Raw genomic sequence first — 26,029 nt, 5'->3', positions numbered from 1 at the left:
TTGTTCCACAAACAGACAAAAAAAAAGTGCTAAAATGCTGGAAAGCGCTTGTAAAGGGGCAAGAAAAAGTTCCACAGAGCGTTTAATTTTTTGTTTGTTTGGGGTTTTTTTTTATTCAGCCGCCTCTTCGAACGTTCTTGTTCAGCAAGGCCAAGATAAAATTGACAGGGCAAGACATGTGACCTAGGGACAAAGTATTTTGTTCAGAGAAAAAGCTGTTTTTTCACAAACGTTTATGCAAAGCAATTAGTCATGGCAGCTTTGGTGTTTTCTGACATGTTTATACTGAAGTCTGGGCCCCTGTGCATAGCAGAGAGCTATTTTTGATGCCGATGCTTCCAGTGACGGTGGTATTTGCACACATCATCAGGTCTCGCTTTGTTCCTTCGCAGCTAACCTTTTGTGTGCGATCCTACTGGGGTTTGTTTATTTAGGTTTATGTCAAGGGAGAAAAAAAACCTGCATGTTGTCGCTTTATCCTCTTTTTTCAGGTCAGTGTATTCTATATGGCGGCTATTCCAGTACGACAGAATCGTACGCCCGTGTTGTCTTGACGACGCCATTCTCTCTATCTTTTAACATCCTCATTACTCAGTCATCCATCACTCCTCTCACACCTCCTAAATGAGGTGTGTAGCTTGCATTAGGAGCACAGCTTCCCACTGGGGTAATGAGTGCTCCATTCAGGTTTGGACATCAGGAGGGAGGTCAGATGTCCAACCTTTACGGATTTAACTGTAATAAAGACGCACAGGAGGTCTCCAGACTGACGCTCTTTGTGCCACACGCTTGCATTCACAGTGATTTATACATCCAGAAAGGCTGTTAGACCGCGTTCTGCTGTCCTCCCGTATCCATGCAACTGCTAGCCGCAAGACCCAGGGGAGTAGCGCAGGAACGTGCTTCCCATTCCCGTTTGCAGACGGTGGATAAGAACACAGAGTTTCACTCGTCAGCGTTACGGTTCTTCTTCTTTTCTTTCACGCGTTAGCGGGCTCACGGCTCGTGCGGACGCAGATAACAAACATAGGGAATTACAGGACGCACTAATGTCGGGTTTTAGCAGGCGATGTTGTTTGAGGCTTTCTGACAAACACGTACCTAAACAGAAAAGCCATTGTAAGCATAAAGCATGAGGCCAGCTACTGTTTGAAGTGGGCTGTGCATGTGTGGGAGGAGCTCAGTGCAGAGAGATGAGAGAACTGAGCCACAGAAACTGAAAGGCCACTTGTCAAATGACAGGGTTGAAACAGCGAGGCGCTCCGGGCTGCACGCAGGGAGCTGAGAAAACGAGAGGAAAAGTCAGGGTGGTGTTCATTTAAACCCACACAGAGCTGCTGCAGGAGAAACGGACACCGAGAGGGAGGAGGAAAAGGACAGACAGAGAGAGACGCAGACCGAGACAGAAGGAGATAGAAAAAGGAGATGGAATTGGACAGAGATGGAGGAAGGAATGGATAGAGAGAGGGAGATGTAAAGGAGAACTGTAAGAGATCTACAGACATGGAGGAAGAAATGGAAAGACAGAAAGGGAGGTATACAGGGAGATGCAAACCGACACAGAGATGGAGGAAGAAAAGGAGAGGGAGCTTTAGACAAAGATGGGGAGATTTGCAGATGGATGGCAGGAAACTAGAGAGAGAGGGAGAGGGAGCTGTAGAGGAAGACAAAGAGAAAAGCAGAGAGAGAAGTATGACTGGTACGGCAGTAAGGATAATTGACATTGATCCTGATTTTTTTTAGATCATGGTCATTTAAAAGTGTGAGTGCGTGCGTGTGTGTGTGTGTGTGTGTGCATGTATTCTGTAATTCTGTACTCTGTTACCTGCAGCTATTGTAATGTCAGCAGCAGTAAACCCTTTGAAGTTGCAGTGGTAAATGTATGTACATGCAAAACACACACACACACAGCTTCTAATGTAGAAAAATCTAGCTTTAGCATGAGAGGAAAAGCAGATCCTGACCCGAAAGAGGGCGGATGTGAACTTCCCATCCTTTCCCACGAAGGAAAGGCGACTGGCCTGACCCACTGCCGGAGGAGGAGATGGGGCCCAAGAGGAAAGTGGCTGTCGTTAAAAAAACACTTGAAAAACAAACACACACACACACACACATTTATTTTGTGGCCATTTATATACTTGTGCTCTTGCTTAATCACATTCCCAAGCAAAAAAATAAATATATATATATATATATATAAACAAACATATATATATATATATATATATATATATATATATATATATATATATATATATGTTTATTTCACTCCTTCACTATTATATTTTCAAGTACTTCCAAGTCTCATCTAATCTCTGGCTGTGCGCTATACATCAGTACAATGGACTCCAGCGGATATTATTTACATCTTATTTAAATTACAGTTTGAAGCAGTCGCTCCAATTCATCAGCGTATATAAAAGCTAAGGCTAACCGAGACCATTCATCATCTGCTGCCACCATAATTTCATCCTCTGGAAACATTGCTTTCTTGCTGTTTAATACACAAGGACATTCAAAAGCAGTAAAGTTTTAGTCTTGTCCTCATGCTCCATTATTTGCTTTTATTTCAGGCTTCCAATTTACTACTAATTCGTGATGCGAGCTTTATTGACCGTCTGGAGTTCTAGAAGCGAATAAAGCTGCTGCTCTGAGTGATGCGTGGCCTTCAAACAGTTCATCTGTGAAGATAACGACGTACACTTCACATGGGCTGGTTAAACGGCGTCATCTCCAGCCTGCTAGAAGAGCGACGCCGAGCTCGGCCGTGTCGCGTCTGAAGGGATCACGTATTTGTTAGCAGATAACATGCGGGATAGTTCACGTGTCGGTTACTGAGCTGCAGAGATTGAGACTAGGATTAATTACACCAGCCTGAATCTTTTTGTTCTCGCCTGCATTCGCTTCGGCGGCCATTTACACGTAATTGACTTGCGATGAGCTGAAGGCCGGGAAGCTCAGGCAGCTAATGAGAGCATCCATTTTTATTTGTAGTTCACTGGAAATCAGTTTTGCTCTTGTTTGCAGCCTCACCATCCTCCTTAGTGGGCCAATAATAAGGAACCTGAGGATTTATTGATCTGATAACCCTTTAGCTAGCGGCTTGAAATGAGGTTAGACCTGTGAGGAGCTTTGCGCTGATTATAAAATTCAGGTTATTGTTTTGTTCAGATTTTGGAGTTTTATTTATTTTGTTTTGTTTTGTTTTGTTTTTTTTACTGCTGTGACCGCAGCTACTTTGTTATGGTGATTTGAGGTGCGAGTGTGGCTCAATGTCAGCATTTGTACTTCACTAGTTTTATCATTCATAGCTTTTGACAAGAGTAAAAAAATCTTCTCGCTCTCTAAGGACGTGCCTGTGTGTCTGAGGAATCTCAACCATGCATGAATCTCAACCGATTCACATGCAGCTAAAAAAAAAAATTTAAATAAAGGGCACAAATCCTCAAAGCAGAAAACTTTATTTATTTGTTGTAGCCTCAAAAATGTTAAAATTCACCCCGGTTTTCTTATTCACAGTTATTGACCAGGCAGGGGTGAGGGGGTGAGTAAGTCAGTGAGCGAGCGAGTGATGAGCGAGTGACTGATGTGATGAGTGAGTGTGAGTGGGTGAATTAGTCACTCAGCCACATTAGAATGTGATTGATTCAAATTTCCATGACAGAACAACAGAGAACTTTAGTATACCCGACACCTCCCCAAAACACACACACACACACACACACACACACTTCTATGCCAATCCTTGACCTTAACATTATTAATCGTTTCCATGGTGACATGTAAACACTAGTGATGTACGTTCTTATATGATTCCTGACTACATTTTCAGGCGCAATGTGAACTTATTAAAGTGTAATTGTTAAGACGCGCTGCAATCTTTGGTCATTGGCCTTTTTAGTTGCCTGGGGCATTATGACGGGCACTTGAAGTAGTTTCTCATTAGGAGCAAAAACAAGTCATGACGGTATTCTGCTAATTTCAGAAAGGTCTTCAAATGGTTTGCACTCAGACAGCTGCTATAAACCACAGTGCTCTTCACTCAGTGACAGGGCCATTCAGTCCATTTTATTTCCTCCTCAAAGGCTAGCAATTAATCTGATTATTAGTATACCACTCCTGTCTCTCGCTGCCCTAATGGCCAGTATGACAGCCAGGCCTCTGCATTATTAATAATTCCATTTCGAGAGCCGGGCGAGATGCAGGCCGGGCCGAGCCAGGGCCATTGATCAGCAAACACAGAGAGCAGAACACCATAATATCTACAGGGCAAAGAGAACCGGACAAAAAAATGACACATTTTACACACCACATGGATGACATATATTGTTAGATTAAAAAACTCACGCTTGAACGCTTGAGTAAAGAAACAGTGGTCCATGATTTGGACTGAACTATTCTACACTGCAGTGCAGACAGAGCAGTCTGAGATCACACTGTTTGCCTATTAACAAGTTGTGTTTGTTTATCAGAGCGCTCCCTTGCATCTAATAGCCTTTTGCAATATCAATATATATCAGACGATAATTAACAAATGATGTATGATGATTGCGAAGCCCTCGTCCAAATCCACTCACTGTACGGAGCTTGATAACAAGGAGATAAGGAAGAAAAAGGCACGCAAGTGAGAGACAGACAAGATGTCGAAGTGATCTTTAAGGCAATGAGGCACATCTAAATACTAGTAAGCTGCTCTGGGACTATTAAAAGCAAACGAGCAAACTGGTCACATGACTCTCGTTAAATATCATGATTTATGCCCCGAATTGAAGTGCCTTTCAGCCAAATAATGGCAATTGTGACACGTTCGTGCAAAGCCTCTGCGATCTGAAAGCTATCCGGTAGCTTTTGACTTAAACCCATAAACCATCATGTCCTCTGCAGAGTCCCTGGGGTCTCGCACATACATCACTTCCTGCTCCGTCACACTGCTTCGAATCCAAACAGTTGTCCTGCCAAACATTTGCCGTTCTCACACAAAGGCTCGAACAAGGTCATCATTCAGAGACAAACAGAGCCCCGTTCACTAAAATGAGCTTAGTTTTCTGGATATTTGTGTAAAGCCTTTGCCCTGATCTGTGTGAACTACATTCAGCTCACTAGCACGTTTCTGGATGTGATATGACTATATGATGTGTTCTCCTAGAGATTTGTAGCACTTCTACTTTGTGTAACAATTGTGTGTTGTTGTTTTTTTTTTTTTTTTTAAATACATTTATACATTTAAATGCTAATATATGTTTTTGCTAGCACTGTAGCAAACGATTTCACTCCAAGATACACATCGAAAAGCGCTCATTCCTAAAAAGGCTTACGTATCATAAGGTAATACGTTCGTACGATCGTATGGGAGCGGCACGGGACATCAAGGATCGCCACTAACAAAGGGTCTACGTGACCGCATTTACCATTTAAAGTGACCATTTGGTTGATAACAATTGTAACAATACCAAGCCAAGGTATATGTGACCATGATTAACACGTAAAGACATCTGGCTAGACAACAAGGTGTAGCCCAGCCATTTGGGAGACACTCAGCTCTAACGCTCAATACACATTCAAAGCGGAACCTCATTTAAAGGTAGGGTCTCCGTTGTTTGAAAGCCAATGTTGACATTTGAAATCACCAAAACAAACACGCCCCTAACCCAAATGGGTCCCACCCCTGTATTGATAGCTCCGCCCCACATATACACCAGACAAGTATAACCCAATTATAACCCAGACAAGTATTATGGCGGAACCTGTTGGGGCGGCTGACCGAGGGTATATTTTTTATCAATAAATGAACTCAATGAGTAATACTATGGTAATGCAATGTGTTTTTGTAGTACTGTGTGTTGTACCATGAAAGGTTTAGCGCCGTTTCACGCGGAAGGAGACGGTCAAAACCTAAAACCCGAGGCAGAGCTAATGTTAGAGGCAGAGGTCGTAACGTTGCTGCAGCGTGTGCATGTTTCAGGCACAAAGACTTGCAGTAACGCAAGTAAGTGTATTGATTGATTTAATATTCTGAACTTTAATTGATAGAAAGCCGTATTCTGTTAGTCCTACTTCTTGTCTTATCGTAAGCCTTTCTTTGCTTCCTTCTTTGTTTTTATCCTCCATGTCAATGTTAAAACCACTTTCTGCTAATGTCACACATGCGCACTGAACACTCTCTCCGCCCATATTGACAAGACACACCCCTTTCTGCTCATTGGCTACATGTTAGTTTTGTTTTTGCTTTGTTTTCCGGCCCAAAGCAGTTTTCTGAAGCATTTCTCAAACAACGGAGACCCCACCTTTAAACTCCAAAAAGGGAAAACAGTATAAAATGCTCGAGCAGGATTTGTCCGTGGTTCTGACCGATTCCGATGAACCCAAAGTACTTCATGTATTTTGTCACTGCTACGCTGGAATAAACTTCTTGTTCTTCATTAAGATCTTCACCCTCATCGTTTTATTTTCACACACATTTTTTTATTCCTTACACTAGAACATATGCTTTTACAACAAAAAAAAAAATTGCAATGTAATGTAGCATCTCTAATTTTATACCAACTTTCTTACCAAGCAGTTTTTTTTTCTTCTCCTCACATACACACTGCTGATTTTAAACAGCTCCAGCACAGGTGCTAACATGCTACAAATGCTGAGAGTGTTGAAAAATCTTGCTATGATGTAGCATCTTGTTGGATTAAACACAGGACACATAACACAAGAGATGGCTGGTGATATTAGATGTTTAGGGAGTCAAGAACGGCTCTCAAAAAACAGCACAACAGAGAAAGTATTCAGGTTTAGCGGTGCGTTAGATCGTGAACACTTGGTATTTTTAAATATTTTGGCTTTAAGACTTTTTTTAACAGCAAGGACAATGTGATTTGGTGGAAGAAAGAAACCTTTTTATCTGTGAAATCTCTGCTTAGCTATGTACATTAACCACTGGTGCACATGCATGCTAGCATGAGCACACTCACTTTCTGACACACACACACACTCACGCAATAAAGTCATAAAGGAAATACACAGACTTGCAAACTTGTTTCAAGTTAGAGGGCGAGAGTGTGTAATTGAGCTTAAGTAGGCTAGCACTGACAAACAGTCTTTACAGTTACACCCTTTTCCTGTGACATACACTTCATTCTGTTGACACGCATTTACACACACACATGCACACACATTTACATGCACACACACACCTCTTTAGTGGCTATAATGCTGTTTTGGGTTGCTTCATCCCATGCGATACGACACTGATCACGCCTCCAGCTTCAGAGAGCCAGCAACGCCCTGTACTGTAAACACAACTGAGCTCAAAGCCTGCCAGAGACGTAGCACAAGGACGGCTCACGCACATCTGCGTCATTATTAACCAAACATTGAGCTTGCACTGTACACCGAGCATAATATTTATGGGTAATTTGAAGCTCACAGCTGATGAATGTCAGTTCAAGCATCTGCACTTAAGATTATGGGCCGTGTTGCCCAAATACGCATCGTCCTCCTTTTTTTCTTTTGTATCTCTGCAGTCTGAACGAAACGCTGCTCCTGGGCCTCTGCTCAGACATTTGAGGCAGGACTGTTAGACTATCCTAAGTCCATAACTCCCTCCATGAGCAGCAGGGGGTTGTGGACGAGAGGAGACGGCGAGGGCGTCATTCTCCCCCTTAGCTTAAAACAAATACTCAATTTAAAGTGAAGGCTACACTTTGCTGTAACTAAATATGGTCATGGCAGTAAAGGAGCTCAAATTGAGTGGGTGGGTTGAGTTTGGGGGAAGGGGTGCAGATGCCTGAACCAGATGCTGTTAGTCACTAGTGGTTAGCACCGCTAACAGCGGTCAGAATGTGCTAGCCTTGCACAAACGTCTTTCCGAGAAATCCAGCCAACAGCCCCCAGCCTCAGCAGAGAGAGAGAGAGAGAGAGAGAGAGAGAGAGAGAGAGAGAGAGAGAGAGGGGCTGCCAAGGAAAGACAACTCGATGTAAAAACCTCATGGCTGCTTAATGAGTTGGCTTTAAGTCTCTGCAGAGGATTTCTACAAGCAGTTTGACTCTGACTCGAGGGTGCCTGCTTCCTGCTGAGAATTTCAAAATTCTGGGCTGCTTCATAGCCGGAGCTCTGCAGTCTGGCTGCTCAGTGAGAAACTATATATAGAAAGTGCTTATCGTTTAGTCATGTTTTAATAATAGGGATAATAATAAACTTTGTTTGGATAGTGCTTAGAATGCACTCTGCAGTGGCTTGGGGTAAAAGCGTATCTGTGACTAACAGAGAGAGAAGAGAGAGAGAGAGAGAGAGAGAGAAAGTGGGGAAAGATGGAAGGGGCAAAGACAGAGACAAAAATGGATATATTAAATAAGGTTAATGAGTTCATAAAGCATAGAGGTGGGAGTTCTTTCTCGAACCAAACACATCTGGTAGCGTTTAAAGCTCTGCAGTGTGTGCTCGCAGTGTTGTCGGGGTTTTGTTGGGTTTTTTTTCTCAAAGAGGAAATTTAGGAGACAGAGATCTTCCTTTAGTATGGGTCAGTGACCAGTTGATGTCTCCAGCAAGTACTTTTCTGCCTCAGACATGAGGTTTTTAACCTATCAATTTTCAACCCTACATAAATGCCAGCATGTTCTAATCTCTCTCTCTCTCTCTCTCTCTCTCTCTCTCTTTCTCTCTCTCTCTCTCTCGTTGATTATAGAGGGTTCTGGCTGACCACCTCTGAAGCTGTTGTTGCATCTCGTCCCCTGTCCCCTGTAGCCCTTATCTGAGTCATCACTTCCATCTTAAGCGCCGACGTTCATTTGCTGAGATCGTAGACAAGGAACATCTCGTTTGTCTGGTGGAATTTTGCTGCCACTCAGGCACTGACGGTGAGTACCAGTTACTCTCTCTCTCTCTCTCTCTCTCTCTCTCTCTCTCTCCTTATTACGATTCAGATTCCTTGACCCATAATCACACACACGACGACTTAGATTTCCTGCCATTCCCACATGGCAGACAAAATCAATTTCTGACACCTTCTCGGTTTGCACAAAGCCGGTGACATCAGCGCAAGTGCAGGTGTGGATTTCGGACACGTCTGAGTCACTATTCTTCACATGGTCTAATCAAGCGTTATGGTGAGGCTTATGAAGCTTGATGTCTGTAAAGCAGCAACTGAAAATGTCATTCGTGTGATAACATCATGAACAACCATCCAAAGATCTGTGAGTCCAGTGGTGTTAAGAGCACCGAATTAGAATGCATTAGAATTTTTATTATTAACACTTTTAACAATGGATATTGTCTCAAATGTCTCAAAGCAGCTTTGCAGAAATCTGGAAAGTTAAAAGAAATGAATGTTTATCCCTAGCTTAAAGGGATACCTATTCATTTAACCTAGAGTCGCATGTTGTCGAATCTGCCCATAAAATCAGCGTAACACACACTTCATCAACAATGTCCTTATTACTTTGTTCCTGTACATTTAATCTCACTGGTTGGAGCGTGTGATTATTTAAGCATACCATTTTAACAACCTGAAAAATACTCATCAAAAGCTTATAGCATTCATTCATTCATTCATTCATTCATTCATCTTCTACCGCTTATCCGAACTATCTCGGGTCACGGGGAGCCTGTGCCTATCTCAGGCGTCATCGGGCATCAAGGCAGCTTATAGCATCAATATGTTTAAAAAGCAATATTAAGTAGAGTAGAACAATAACATAATAATAACTAAAATAACAAACCGCATTGATTGTGACAATCGAATTCACAGGAGCGTCAAAATAATGAGTACTCAGGTGTAGTGTTGAGCAAGCGATCACTCGAGCAGGAGTGCTGTTGTACTGATTATCAGCATGCCTGCGATATAGCTGTGGTTTGGGTGTAGGAACGAGGCTGCAGGTGAACGGCAGTTCTATAAACAGGAAATTAACAGTGAGTAACTGACATTTCAGGCACAATATGGAAAATATTTTGGTCGATTTTTTTATTTATTTATTTATTTTTTTGTCTTATTTTTGTCCCATTTTTCTCCCGCTAGTAAAAATAGTTCCCAAAAAAATCCACAGCTGTTGCCATGCGATGCAGAGACAGATGACAGCCTGTAGTAGCTGGAGTAACACGTTCAGCATAGTGAACTAGTACTAGAAATGGATGTTTATTTATGCTAATGAACAAGCAAAGTACAAACCGTCAAATCTACCAGGGCTTTTGTACTAAATATCACACCAGGACTAACTGTGTCATGTATTTTTGATCTTGGATTTTATTTTTTCATATGAACCTCAAAACTGGCCAAAAGCAATTTTATTGTATACATATTTAATATATATTTTCGTCTTAGTTGCAGCTTCACAAACAGTAGGAACATCTAACAGCTTCACTCTTATCCTCATTCAGTATTTACTTCTTCTTTACCTCAGATGTTTGCGAGCCTGCCGAATTTATATTTGCACACTGCAGAATCTTACACGCCTGTTTAATTTGTTAAAAGAAAAAAAAACTACAGTTATTATGAAAGATTAAATTGTCGTGTAAAAACGGCAATAATGGGCGGGACCTGTGTTTTCACAACTGGAGCTGCTGACAGATTTAACAATAAGTCTCAGGTTCATTCCTGCGTCACTCTCTGTGCTGATCTGGGCTTGTTTGTGCAGACCGCTGATGAATAAGGGCCATTAAATACACAATAATAATCCTAAAATCAGTCAATATATCAGTAATATGGTTATACAGTTCTGTAGGTCTGCTGCTTTTAAGATGTTCAGTTTACAACCATGTAAACACCTTTCCTTTTATAAATACTGTTCTAATCTTTCATACCTAATATTCAGCGTTCTGTCTATCCGGCTTTCTCAAACAGCAGCCAAGGACCCGAGCTGTTATTTCGATTCATACATGATTTTTAAAAGTAGCTGTTAAAGTAGCTATTAGAGTTAAGTTGTTGCTCTAAGACATTATTTATAGGTCTTCTTGTTCAGTTCCTACGGATTGGATGAAAACCCATTAACCCATTTAATTCAATGGACCAAGCGAACTAGCTGAGATCTAAACAAAATGTAAGACTAATAGCTTTGATAATGCTTCACAGACCCCTGAGGGTCCCAGGAAGCCACCGTGGAGAGTGATGGCTATTAGCAACCTATTTAGAGCCTAAATAGATGTTTTTTCTGTTATAATTGCAAATCAGATGGAAATAAATTGTCATCTTTTTTTTTATTTTTATATTCTTTAATGGTTGTTTTTTTATTTGTAAGTGAGCTCCAACTCAAAATCTCAAAATAAAGCAATCTGTAAAACTCCAGGCTAGAATGTGTGGATACTAGTGTCAGAGGTGAGACGCTTTTATTCACGGGTGAGTAAACATGTCTCCTGATGTGTTTTATCTTGTGTTACTATTGTGTGAGGTATCACAGAGTCGAGTTCTTTCTTTAAACACATATTTTATTTACAGCTGACAACATGAGGCGATTATTACACAACAAGCTTAGATAAAAAATAAATAAATAAATAAATAAATAAATAAAGACACGTGCATACATACATACTCACATACATACACACACTCACGTACATACGCACCCCCCCCCACACACACACACATGCTCACAATCATACACACAAACACACGCACACACATTGTGCATTTGAAATCCTGATGCGTGAGATTTCCCAGGCGCATACATACAGTCAGATGCTTTTCTGTTACGTTGACTGATGGTAAATTTTGAGGTCATGGATTTTAAACTAAAGAACATTCCACACAGAGCACATTGGATACTGTACACTTTAACTCTCGCCTGTCTGGTGCAGTTGTTTTCACTCGAAGATGGAGACGCGAGACGTTTGTCTCTTTAGTCTCTGACTGAGCCACAGGGCTTCTCAAACCTAAAAAAGCACCAGTCCTGCTGCTGACTGAACACCAACACGAACCAGCAAAAAAAATGCTTTCGTCTCAGTGCCAGGCAGAGCATCTGAGCACACGGTCTGCCCTGTCGGAGGAATCTTTAATACATCAACTCACACACTCGCTTAATGCAGTATCTCACACAATCCCTGAGCTGTCACCCTGCCGTTCACACACGTGCAGTGATCCTTCATTCATGCTGCTCATGGTAACTGATTCTTACCCTGTATTCACACCAGCAGCTCACATCGCTGTACATACCAGTGGCCAATGTTCTACAGAGCAACTAGCTAAAGATGTCTAACCTCAACAAACATGGTGGCTTGCTTATTCTTAACACAGATAGATTTCTGCTAAAAATAAAAATCCCTGCCATGGATTTGCGGCAAAGCCACTGCTGCTTCTTGAGATACTGTGGTTTTGTTTCGTGTTCAGTCTGTAAACTGCTTTATTCATCTTCTTCAGCATTCTGGGTTAAGGTGACTAGTCACTCGGTTCTTGTAATATTGATGCTTTTAGACAGGTTTAAGACGGAAAAAATGTCCTACAAAACCCAGTCCTAATGGAATACAGAAGTTTTTTTTTTTAGATTAAAAATAGAATGCTAAAGGCAAATTAGGCCGTGTGTGTGTGTGTCTGTGTGTGTGACTGTGTGTAGGTGATAATTGTGTACTTTAGCCGGTATCTATCCTCTGTGAGCAGCCAGGAGCATTTTCCCACGGCCCATTGATATTCTGAGTGGGTAGCGCATTAAGTGCGGTATTGATCCACAGATGTGATGCATCCTTCGGGATTCACCCAAAGCTGCTCTGGGGTCCATTCTGTCAGTACATCTTATCTCTTCAAGCCCTCTTCCAGGCATCCAGAATGACATGAGGAAAGGTGTGGGTCTGCATGGGGGTGCGTGGCTGTGTTTGTTTGTGTGGGTGTGTCTGCACCAGTGTGTTTCAGTGTGCCTGTGTGTGTGAGAGTGTGTGTGTGTGAGAGTGTGTGTGTGTGAGAGTGTGTGTGTGAGAGTGTGTGTGTGAGAGTGTGTGTGTGAGAGTGTGTGTGTGAGAGTGTGTGTGTGTGAGAGTGTGTGTGTGTGTGTGTGAGAGTGTGTGTGTGTGAGAGTGTGTGTGTGTGAGAGTGTGTGTGTGTGAGTGTGTGTGTGTGAGAGTGTGTGTGTGTGTGTGAGTGTGTGTGTGAGTGTGTGAGTGTGTGTGTGTGTGAGTGTGTGTGTGTGTGTGAGTGTGTGTGTGTGTGTGAGTGTGTGTGTGTGTGTGAGTGTGTGTGTGTGAGAGAGTGTGTGTGTGTGTGTGAGAGTGTGTGTGTGAGAGTGTGTGTGTGAGAGTGTGTGTGTGAGAGTGTGTATGTGAGAGTGTGTGTGTGTGTGAGTGTGTGTGAGAGTGTGTGTGTGTGTGAGAGTGTGTGTGTGTGAGAGTGTGTGTGTGTGAGAGTGTGTGAGAGTGTGTGTGAGTGTGTGTGAGTGTGTGTGTGTGTGTGTGTGTGTGAGAGAGAGTGTGTGTGTGTGTGTATGTGAGAGTGTGAGTATGTGAGAGAGAGAGTTTGAGTGTGTGTGAGTGTGTGTGTGTGCGTGAGAGAGAGAGTTTGAGTGTGAGTGTGTGTGGTGTGTGTGTGTGTGAGAGAGAGTTTGAGTGTGAGAGTGTGTGTGGTGTGTGTGTGTGTGTGAGAGAGAGTTTGAGTGTGAGGGTGTGTATGGTGTGTCTGGTGTGTGTGTGTGTGTGAGAGAGAGTTTGAGTGTGAGAGTGTGTCTGGTGTGTCTGGTGTGTGTGTGTGTGTGTGTGTGAGAGAGAGAGTTTGAGTGTGAGAGTGTGTCTGGTGTGTGTGTGTGAGAGAGAGAGTTTGAGTGTGAGAGTGTGTGTGGTGTGTGTGTGTGTGTGTGTGTGTGTGAGAGAGAGAGAGTTTGAGTGTGAGAGTGTGTCTGGTGTGTCTGGTGTGTGTGTGTGTGTGTTTTTTTTCCTTTTGGTTTTGATATTTTTCCCACATTTCTGGGCAACATGTCAGCTATTGAGTTTTGCTTAAAACTGACTAAATCTGCATCTCCTTAAGCTTGGGATTATTGCACAAGTCAGAGCCTTCCTCCTTCTTTCCCCCATAATGCATCTCTCAGGCTTTCAGAGTGAAAAGAGAGAAGCAGAATAGTGATGTGACTTGAACGAGACCCTTTTCCTGAGTTAACACCACAGCACTTTGAAGGCCAGAAGAGATGGCTAGTGTTATTGTGAGCGGTCTGCTGTTTTAAAGTGTGTCGATGCTACATGCTGGTGTGCGTCGCTTCAGACACGAGTCTGTGCCCAGCGGGTGAGATGTACAATAAGGACCAAATGGTCTGAACATTTGTGTCATCTTTTCTCAAAGACTAAAACAAAATCTAACTTTAATTAATACTTATTTTTAAATAAGCTTAAGTTTTTAAATCTGAATATCCAGGCCATATACTGAGTGCTTTATTAATTAATGTGATGCAATATCAGTCAGATAATCACACATGAATACTTCAAGCGCTCTGCAGTCAGAGTTATTGTTGTCGGTGCTGTCGTCCTGGCAACTAAACCAAAGCCATCCTGTTTTAATTGGTACATTGATTCATTATGTCTCACTCATCATTTCAGTAAATAATCACCAGCCTTACTGGCATAATAATAAAAAAAAGTTGCAGGGTGCGTGATGGTCGGATCGGGTACTGATGTGGCTGACATGAACAGATAAAATCCCTGATAACAAATCCAGTTTTGGCTGAAAAGTATACTTTTTTCCCCTTTCCCCACTAGTTTCTAGTTTCTATTTGTAACATACTTTGACACATTAAATCATTTTAAATCTGTTGCTGTTGTGGTTGTGTTTTGGCCGCTGACTGCTCGGAGTCGACACAGCGGCTCGTCCGATCTGCATATTTGATTTTTGGCACAGGTTTTGCTTCCTAACGCAACCCTCCTATTTTATTTGAGCGCAGATCTGGCACCGAGTGTTAACCCCTCAGAGGATGGGGTGGTTCCCTGCTCGGGACTCTACTCAGCTGAGAGTGTGGGATCCTGCCGCTGGATCACCAGGGACTAATCTTAAATATAATTCAACAGAAAAAAAAAAACACAGAGGTGTTTTGGAGAAAAATGTCAAATCCGACTAAAGATCTGTCTGGTCTAAAACCAGATTAGTTTAATGCAGTTGTTGGATTGACAAAATGGCCATAAATCTAATCAGTTCAGTTTGTCTTTGATATCAACTCTCACAACATCCACATTGCGCCTGTACTACTGTAGATATGGAATGGATTAAATATAATGTTTTCCTATTTTGTAACCAGACTTCACTTATATGATTATATCTGATTATTAAGTTATTAAGTTGTTATGATCAACACTTCTGATTAAGAGAAATGTATTCAAGCTGTATCAGGTTTATGTAAGTGATGACATGTACAGTGTTTGTTTGTGGAGGTTACTGCATTATGGGTAAGATATGATTGAATGGCATGTCGGCAGGCGAAAGAGTGCAGCGAGAATCTCTGCTATTCCCTTTAAGAAACTCAGATATGAGATGATGTGGAACGTGGAAAAAACATGACTTAAGTGTAGAAGTTGTTGAAGCATACAGTAAGTGGCACTTTTTTTTTTTTTGTATTTTTTTTTTTTATTATTATTATTATGCAAACAGACAATTACAATATTTACAGAAGAGAAATTAGATGCAAAATACAAATACAAAGACCAACAAAACAAAACGTACGTGTGTGTGTGTGTAACTGTAAGTGTAACTGGGTGTGGGAGTGGAGATATATGAATGAAGGAGCATGTAGGGAAGTACAACAGATATAAAATGTATACGTGTATATATATATATATATATATATATATATATATATATATATATATATATATAAAAATAAATCAAAGAGGAATATATATAAATTAATTTAAATAATAATAATTATAATGACAATAATAATGATAAAGATGATAATAGTATCACTCAAAACAAAAAAACAAAAACAAAATTAATTTAACAAAATAAATAAATAAATAAATAAAACAAAACAAGTAAGTGGCACTTTTACTCAACTTGAGACAAAGGCATTAGTTTTGTCGCTTTCTAATCTCACATGGAACTGTTCAATTCATTTATATCTTAAATGGATATTTTTATTATCCTTCAGTCATCTGCTTGAATGAAGCTGAGCTACTGCAGTCTGTTTTTTTTTTTTGTTTGTTTTTGTTTGTTTTTTTTTTTTTGGTTTTTTGTTTTTTTATTCCTTTTTTCCTCAAGGGTTTCAAGAGTTAATCAGCTGAAGACTGTGAGCAGCTGGCAGCACCTCATAACTGTCACATGTGCTTCACTGCTTTTTCCTCATTTCTCTCAATAAGATTGGTATCCATGCCAGACTGATTATGCGAGCTGTTCATTTTATTAGCTGACTTGGATTTAGGTTTAGTCCTAGTCTGTTACTGACAATAGAAAGTAGTTGTAGGCATATGTTTGTCTTTTGGTTATTGTTAGTGTCGGTGATGATTTGGGAGAAACTACAACAGGCTTTATACAATGAACAACAACGAAAAAACAGGGTGCTTTTCAACAGGATAAAGTGTCACATCATAAAATAACAAATCTATAAAAAGAAAAAAAAACTAACTTTGCTAATGTAAGAGGACAAGCAAGGTGGGTCACACTGGAAGAAAAGGATCTGTGGTTAAGGTCTTTCAACATCTCATGATTTCATTGTTAATAAGAAAGCTTAAAGAAATTTCTTAATGACCACTGATTTACAGAGTGATCGATGTAGAGTGAGCGTGATTCATCTATAGTGTTAAAATAAACCATAAACCATGCTGGCACTGATGAGAACTGCTTTGTGATAACGTGTCTGCTGCAGAACACCAGCATCGTGGGTCCAGTTCTCAGCTCAGGTGCACCTGTTTAATTTTTTCAAACACTCAAACCGTGTGTGTGTGTGTGTATATGTGTGAGTATGTGTGAGTGAGGGAGTGAGTATGTGTGTGTGAGTGAGTATATGTGCGTGTGAGTGAGTGAGTATATGTGTGCGTGTGAGGGAGTGAGCGAGTGAGGGAGTGTGCACGGGTTGGTGGGTGGGTGAGGTATTGACTATGTGTGTTGGACAGTTGGACTATGTGTGTGTGTGTGTGTGTCTGAGTGAGTGAGAGAGTGAATGAGTGTGAGTGAGAGTAAAAGAATGTGTGAGAGAGTGTGTGTTCGTGTGTGTGTAAGTCAGAGTATGAGTGGGTGAGTGAGGGAGTGTGGGTGGATGGGTGAGTGAGAGAGTAAGAGATTGAGCGTGTGGGTGAGTGAGAGATATAGTGTGGGTGGGTGAGTGAGAGTGTAAGAGAGTGAGCTTGTGGGTGGGCGAGTGAGCGAGAGAGCGAGCGTGTGGGTGAGTGAGCGAGAGCGCAAGCGTGTGGGTGAGTAAGCGAGAGCGCGTGCGTGTGGGCGAACGAGAGAGAGCGCGTGCGGGTGGGCGAACGAGAGAGAGCGCGTGGGGTGGGCGAACGAGAGAGAGCGCGTGGGGTGGGCGAACGAGAGAGAGCGCGTGGGGTGGGCGAACGAGAGAGAGCGCGTGGGGTGGGCGAACGAGAGAGAGCGCGTGGGGTGGGCGAACGAGAGAGAGCGTGTGGGGTGGGCGAACGAGAGAGTGTGGTTGGGTGAGAGAGTAAGAGAGTGGGCGAGTGAGAGAGTAAGCATGTGGGTGGGTGAGTGAGAGAGAGCGAGCATGTGGGTGAGTGAGAGAGAGCGCGTGGGGGTGGGCGAATGATAGAGTGAACGTGTGGGTGAGTGAGAGAGAGCGAGCATGTGGGTGAGTGAGAGAGAGCGCGTGGGGGTGGGCGAATGATAGAGTGAACGTGTGGGTGAGTGAGAGAGAGCGAGCATGTGGGTGAGTGAGAGAGAGCGCGTGGGGGTGGGCGAATGATAGAGTGAACGTGTGGGTGAGTGAGAGAGAGAGAGCATGTGGGTGAGTGAGAGAGAGAGCGAGCGTGTGGGTGAGTGAGAGAGAGCGCGTGGGGGTGAGTTATAGAGAGAGCGAGTGTGTGGGTGGGCGAGTGAGAGAGAGCGTGGTGGTGGGCGAATGAGAGAGTGTGGTTGGGTGAGAGAGTAAGAGAGTGGGCAAGTGAGAGAGTACTGTAAGCGTGTGGGTGGGCGAGTGAGAGAGCGAGCGTGTGGGTGAGTGAGAGAGAGAGTGAGCGTGTGGGTGAGTGAGAGAGAGAGCGTGGGTTGGGCGAATGAGAGAGTGTGGTTGGGTGAGAGAGTAAGAGAGTGGGCGAGTGAGAGAGTAAGCATGTGGGTGGGTGAGTGAGAGAGAGCGAGCATGTGGGTGAGTGAGAGAGAGCGCGTGGGGGTGGGCGAATGATAGAGTGAACGTGTGGGTGAGTGAGAGAGAGCGAGCATGTGGGTGAGTGAGAGAGAGCGCGTGGGGGTGGGCGAATGATAGAGTGAACGTGTGGGTGAGTGAGAGAGAGAGAGCATGTGGGTGAGTGAGAGAGAGAGCGAGCGTGTGGGTGAGTGAGAGAGAGCGCGTGGGGGTGAGTTATAGAGAGAGCGAGTGTGTGGGTGGGCGAGTGAGAGAGAGCGTGGTGGTGGGCGAATGAGAGAGTGTGGTTGGGTGAGAGAGTAAGAGAGTGGGCAAGTGAGAGAGTACTGTAAGCGTGTGGGTGGGCGAGTGAGAGAGTACTGTAAGCGTGTGGGTGGGCGAGTGAGAGAGCGAGCGTGTGGGTGAGTGAGAGAGAGAGTGAGCGTGTGGGTGAGTGAGAGAGAGAGCGTGGGTTGGGCGAATGAGAGAGTGTGGTTGGGTGAGAGAGTAAGAGAGTGGGCGAGTGAGAGAGTAAGCATGTGGGTGGGTGAGTGAGAGAGAGCGAGCATGTGGGTGAGTGAGAGAGAGCGCGTGGGGGTGGGCGAATGATAGAGTGAACGTGTGGGTGAGTGAGAGAGAGCGAGCATGTGGGTGAGTGAGAGAGAGCGCGTGGGGGTGGGCGAATGATAGAGTGAACGTGTGGGTGAGTGAGAGAGAGAGAGCATGTGGGTGAGTGAGAGAGAGAGAGCATGTGGGTGAGTGAGAGAGCGAGCGTGTGGGTGAGTGAGAGAGAGCGCGTGGGGGTGAGTTATAGAGAGAGCGAGTGTGTGGGTGGGCGAGTGAGAGAGAGCGTGGTGGTGGGCGAATGAGAGAGTGTGGTTGGGTGAGAGAGTAAGAGAGTGGGCAAGTGAGAGAGTACTGTAAGCGTGTGGGTGGGCGAGTGAGAGAGCGAGCGTGTGGGTGAGTGAGAGAGAGAGTGAGCGTGTGGGTGAGTGAGAGAGCGAGCGTGGGTTGGGCGAATGAGAGAGTGTGGTTGGGTGAGAGAGTAAGAGAGTGGGCGAGTGAGAGAGAGAGCGAGTGTGTGTGTGTGCATGATAGGAATCAGTTACTATTAAGACCTCATACAGTCTGTTGTCTGTGTCCTGAAGCATTACCTGGCTGATTCTGTCAGAGCTCTTTTTCTGAAGAGTGACTTTTAAAACATTTCTCCACGTTTCTGACTTTGTGTTTTCTGTTCAACATGCTATGGACCATCCTATAACCAGAAAAGAACTAAGGCCACGTTCACACTGCAGGTAAAAGTGGCCCAAAAATTTTTTTGGGGTCAAGTGACCAGGTCAGACTTCTTCAGGAGTAGTGTGAACACTCAAATCTGGCCCAGATCTGGTTTTTTCAAATCAGATCTGGACCACTTCCATATGTGGTCCTGAATCAGACCCAAATCTGATCTTTTCCAATGTGGCCGCAGTGTGAACAGCCAAGGCGGATTTGATGCGACTTTTACGTCAATCTACATCGACATTCGTCACAATTATGCACCGGCGAAAACTTATTTATTTATTTTTTTCTTTTTGCGCCGGCGAAAACGTGACACAAACGTGACTGGTAACGTGTGTGTTAAGAGTGTTTATATAAAGTGTTTACGTGAACCAGCTCATAATGTTTGCATTGAATACATCACATTATAGCATTAGATATGTTTGCTTGCACCAGATGATACAATACTTCCTCCATAACCTCGCCAACTTTTTAGCGCAACGCCGTGCTGCGTGTGACGTCATTGTTATTGTTCATTTGCGCATGCGGGTCAGTTCGAAACAGCAAACAGTTCACACTGGTATCTGATCTAGGCCACATTTTAAAAGGTAATGTGAACAGCCAAACAAAAAAATCAGATCTGAGCAAAATATCCGAATTAAGACTTGCAGTGTGAACGCGGCCAAAGTATTAGAGTGTAAAAGGCATCTTAAAAAGAACCTTGAGGCACTTAGACGATCCTCCTGAATGAACTTTTCCACACATATTTAAGTTTAAACCAGAACTGACCACTCCAAAATCTTCTCATACCAAGAACATTTATTTGAGAATATGAATTTATTTGAATGAACGTTGATAAAAAAAAAGAAACCTTCATCACCAAAGATATGATCATATATTATTATTTTATACTTCAGTAACACATTTAGTGTATAGAACAATTACAGCTTGTTTCTGTATAGTATAGTATAGTATAGTATAGTATAGTATATAATCTATTATATAGTATAGTACAGTAGAGTATAGTATACAGGGAGTGCAGAATTATTAGGCAAATGAGTATTTTGACCACATCATCCTCTTTATGCATGTTGTCTTACTCCAAGCTGTATAGGCTCGAAAGCCTACAACCAATTAAGCATATTAGGTGATGTGCATCTCTGTAATGAGAAGGGGTGTGGTCTAATGACATCTACACCCTATATCAGGTGTGCATAATTATTAGGCAACTTCCTTTCCTTTGGCAAAATGGGTCAAAAGAAGGACTTGACAGGCTCCGAAAAGTCAAAAATAGTGAGATATCTTGCAGAGGGATGCAGCACTCTTAAAATTGCCAAGCTTCTGAAGCGTGATCATCGAACAATCAAGCGTTTCATTCAAAATAGTCAACAGGGTCGCAAGAAGCGTGTGGAAAAACCAAGGCGCAAAATAACTGCCCATGAACTGAGAAAAGTCAAGCGTGCAGCTGCCAAGATGCCACTTGCCACCAGTTTTGCCATATTTCAGAGCTGCAACATCACTGGAGTGCCCAAAAGCACAAGGTGTGCAATACTCAGAGACATGGCCAAGGTAAGAAAGGCTGAAAAACGACCACCACTGAACAAGACACACAAGCTGAAACGTCAAGACTGGGCCAAGAAATATCTGAAGACTGATTTTTCTAAGGTTTTATGGACTGATGAAATGAGAGTGAGTCTTGATGGGCCAGATGGATGGGCTCGTGGCTGGATCGGTAAAGGGCAGAGAGCTCCAGTCCGACTGAGACGCCAGCAAGGTGGAGGTGGAGTACTGGTTTGGGCTGGTATCATCAAAGATGAGCTTGTGGGGCCTTTTCGGGTTGAGGATGGGGTCAAGCTCAACTCCCAGTCCTACTGCCAGTTTCTGGAAGACACCTTCTTCAAGCAGTGGTACAGGAAGAAGTCTGCATCCTTCAAGAAAAACATGATTTTCATGCAGGACAATGCTCCATCACACGCGTCCAAGTACTCCACAGCGTGGCTGGCAAGAAAGGGTCTAAAAGAAGAAAAACTAATGACATGGCCTCCTTGTTCACCTGATCTGAACCCCATAGAGAACCTGTGGTCCATCATCAAATGTGAGATTTACAAGGAGGGAAAACAGTACACCTCTCTGAAGAGTGTCTGGGAGGCTGTGGTTGCTGCTGCACGCAATGTTGACGGTGAACAGATCAAAACACTGACAGAATCCATGGATGGCAGGCTTTTGAGTGTCCTTGCAAAGAAAGGTGGCTATATTGGTCACTGATTTGTTTTTGTTTTGTTTTTGAATGTCAGAAATGTATATTAGTGAATGTTGAGATGTAATATTGGTTTCACTGGTGAAAATAAATAATTGAAATGGGTATATATTTGTTTTTTGTTAAGTTGCCTAATAATTATGCACAGTAATAGTCACCTGCACACACAGATATCCTCCTAAAATAGCTAAAACTACAAACAAACTAAAAACTACTTCCAAAAATATTCAGCTTTGCTATTAATGAGTTTTTTGGGTTCATTGAGAACATGGTTGTTGTTCAATAATAAAATTAATCCTCAAAAATACAACTTCCCTAATAATTCTGCACTCCCTGTATATTGTAGTATATAGTATAGTACAGTTTAGTATATAATATATTATATAGTACAGTAGAGTATAATACATAGTATATTATAGTGTAGTATATAATATATTATATAGTACAGTAGACTATAGTATATAGTGTAGTATAGTATAGTATATATTGTAGTATATAGTATAGTGTAGTATATAATATATTATATAGCATAGTATAGTGTAGTGGGGGGGCACGGTGGCTTAGTGGTTAGCACGTTCGCCTCACACCTCCAGGTTTGGGGGTTCGATTCCCGCCTCCGCCTTGTGTGTGTGGAGTTTGCATGTTCTCCCCGTGCCTCGGGGGTTTCCTCCGGGTACTCCGGTTTCCTCCCCCGGTCCAAAGACATGCATGGTAGGTTGATTGGCATCTCTGGAAAATTGTCCATAGTGTGTGATTGCGTGAGTGAATGAGAGTGTGTGTGTGCCCTGCGATGGGTTGGCACGCCGTCCAGGGTGTATCCTGCCTTGATGCCCGATGACGCCTGAGATAGGCACAGGCTCCCCGTGACCCGAGGTAGTTCGGATAAGCGGTAGAAGATGAGTGAGTGAGTATAGTGTAGTTATATAATATATAGAATAGTATATAGTATAGTATATAATATATAGTACAGTATAGTACAGTACAGTATAGTATATAGCATAGCATAGTATAGTATAGTGCAGTAGGCATGTTTTTATAGTAACTAACTTCCAACATTGTCCTCGGTATGAGACTGGAGGGGAAAAAAGCAGAAAAAAACAGTAAAGTAACTGCACAAGATGGTGTAGTGTGTAATGTCTATTAATTCATGTGAATGTAGAAAGACGATGCAGGGAAAATCTTTCACCTTTCTAAAACTGACCAGCGTTTTCATCTCCTTTTGTCATTTTCATCTCCTTTTATTCTCTGTGGAAAATGTCACAGTGCTACATTTTGTCATAGGGCCTAATTCTTTAATTAAAAAGCACACTATCTACTATACACGCTACACACACTGTATACACACTACACACTATATACTACACACTGTACACACTATACATACAACACAATACACACACTATACACTATACACACTATACACTACATACACTATACACTACACACTATGCACTATACACACTATAGACACTACACACTACACAATACATACACTATACACATTACACACTATACACACTACACACACTTTGTGCTTGTCACCTATGTGAAAATGAATGTGAATCAGATTCTCAAACACGTACATGTCAGTGTGTATACAGACATCCCAGTCACTCAAGATCAATTCGAAATCTTGTCTTTTACTTAGCAGTTATTTCCTGTTCAGATAAGTTCTTTTTTTATATCCTTAACCAAAGCTGCCCCAAGGTTAAATTAGAATATTCATGGAGCTGGATTTTAGAAATCACTTGGCTTGGGAGGATGGAGTTAAATGAATCCTTGCTGCTTTCCTCTGAAATACCCACAATCCTTCGCAGTCATCATTTTATGCTTAATACATGTCTCCTATCTACAGTTGATGAAAGCGTATGATTGTAGAGACTTATTTTGGCCAATAGAACTCTCTTACTACTACTTTTTTCTTTTTCTTAAACCCTTTGAAGATTTGATTTGGGTGCCAAATGTTAATGTGTCTAAACTCCACAAATCAGTTTTCTTTTTCTGTATATAGAACATCCATGTGCTGAGGTTTTTTTTATGTGATGATTATGTGCATACACTGCAGAATGTAGCACGAATGTTATATTCTGTGCCGTTTCTAATTAAAAACCAGAATAAGAATCTGCAGGTATTTGCACGCTGTATTTAAACCGGTGCACTAAAGCAGAGAAATGAATGCTCCTTGCACCTTTCATGTGCTCACCACGCCTGGTAAGAGAAAGAGAAAGTGCTGCAGACTGATTGCTGCTTCTTGTGTAAAATAGGCTTAAAACACAAGATCACGCATCCTGCTGTACTTGTTTGTCGTCTCTACATGCAGGAAGGTGAAGTGGAAATTCTGTAGAAATCCATCGAAATCAAACACTCACACTTTCACCATGAACTTGATTCTCTACAAATACGCCATGATTTGGCAGCTTGTAGTTTCATAAAACAGTCTTTGTATAGTAATTATACACACATATACACTCGTGCACAATTAAAAAAAGACACATACACACACACAGCCTATTTTATTCACTGCCCCATTGCTGTCTTATGCCACATTTTTTATAGCAGTCAACAGAAACACTAGCAGCAAGATATTTATCTACTGTAGCAGTCTTTTAACAAGGTAACCATGTAAGACATCATTATTTTTACGCAAACCATAAACTAGTAACTATTCAATCAGGAACTGTTACTTCTTTCTTCATCAGACGGGGCAGGAGGTGCTGATATGATCATTTCACCTTTTCTTTGACTTTCCTTTTTCCTGTGTGTGGTTTTTTTATGTTATTTTGTAGTGTTGTTATTTCTTAGTTATATGAAGTGTTGGGTATTTAAATATATGTTTGTTAATACAATTATTAGAATATAAATGTTTTTTTTTAGTTTGGTTATTTGTTCCTGTTTTTTCCCCCCTTTTATTTATTTATTTGTTTGTTTGTTTGTTTTTATTTATTTATTTTTTATTGGGTTTTTTTTGTTTTTTTTTTGCTGTTACTGAAAGATTGAATTATTCATCCTTTAGTCAGTACAGAACTAATTACCATTGTGGCATTTTTTAAGCATGTTCCATGAAAGTTGAATTATTAATGGAAGAGACATCATTAACTGCATTTTAAATGGTTCAGGTTCAGGCTGATGATCTCCAGTACTCGAATCAGTGAAAGTCACACGATTCCACAATAAACACTTTTCCTTGTGGTTTGGCAGAAGGCAGCCGTCCCTCAGGACTCCCCAAGTACCCATCTAAATTCAGACATGCTATAAATAAAGAAGTCAACTGCTGTAACCTCTGTGACATTTGTATTTGCTGAGACCGTCATCATTAGGGATGCTGCTGTGTGCCTCTGCTGTAGGACCAGGTGAGGATTTGAGAGTGCGCAAGAGCACAGGCGGGCGAGATGCATTGTGTCCACTCTGTCTGTGTGTGTGTGTGTGTGGGAGAGTGAGAGAGAGAGAGAGAGAGAGAGAGATGGAAGGACAATAAGAGAGGGAGGTCCAGACAGACTGATTGGAGCCAGGTCCCCATTACTGCACCCGAGAGGGCATCAGAACACATCATCTGTACTGCTCTCCCACACACCACTGTCCACTTCAAAGGACTTAAATCAGCCTCTACAACAAACAAAAAACACGACACACGAACAGCCCGTCCTTTTTTCCCTTGCATCATCGATCCGTTTTTCATGCCCCTTTGTTTGAGACCTCTAGTCCTGCTTTCTTTTAGATTTCATTTAGCTTCATTGATCACAGGAATGAACAATTGCTTAAAAATATCCAAACCTCCATTCTGCAGGGAAAATAAAAGACAAGGCCATGACCATTTCATAATCTCTGGGGAAAGTTGGATTTCAGAAAAGTGTTGGTGGTTGTGATATAGCAGTCTGACACTAATAGTGTCTCTGAAAGGCTGGAAATGTGTGTGTGTGTGGGGGTGGGGGGGGGTGATATTTCTACATTAACAATAAGAGGTTATTAATGAAAATGTCTGTAAAAGTGATGTTGCTGGCATTAGTGTGTTTGTGTGTGACCAGTGACCAGAGACATGGATTGATTGTAGACATTTTCTCTCTCTCTCTCTCTCTCTCTCTTATAGCATTTGCCCTCTTTGTTGCTGTTCTAACACTTGAAGAATGAAGCCCACTCTAAATGTCTCCCTTTACCTCCACCTGTCCTGTAATATTTCTTCCTTTATCTCTCTGTCCAAATTATTTCTGTATACACAGGCTGCTTTATCTTCTTTTCTTTTTTTTTCTATTTACACACACACACACACACACACACCCCATACACACATATATGCTTTCTCCCTCTCTTTTTCTCTCTCTTACACACATAGCCACACACACATTCTTACTC

General features: G+C 42.1%; 1 protein-coding gene across 3 annotated transcripts in view; it reads left to right on the top strand.

Moving 5' to 3' along the window:
- sema6e (sema domain, transmembrane domain (TM), and cytoplasmic domain, (semaphorin) 6E) overlaps nucleotides 1-26,029 on the top strand; it is a 144,518-nt gene that overhangs the window by 41,954 nt on the left and 76,535 nt on the right. For all 3 annotated transcript variants that reach the window (XM_060870231.1, XM_060870233.1, XM_060870232.1), the window contains exon 2: nucleotides 8,676-8,847. The gene's annotated coding sequence lies outside the window, so the exon portion shown is untranslated. The remainder of the gene's footprint in view (nucleotides 1-8,675; nucleotides 8,848-26,029) is intronic.

This window comes from Tachysurus vachellii, chromosome 5 (assembly GCF_030014155.1).
Source record: "Tachysurus vachellii isolate PV-2020 chromosome 5, HZAU_Pvac_v1, whole genome shotgun sequence".
Classification (NCBI taxonomy): Eukaryota; Metazoa; Chordata; class Actinopteri; order Siluriformes; family Bagridae; genus Tachysurus; species Tachysurus vachellii.
The sequence above is the reverse complement of the archived record's forward strand: the minus strand, read 5'-3'. Positions and strand labels throughout refer to the sequence as shown.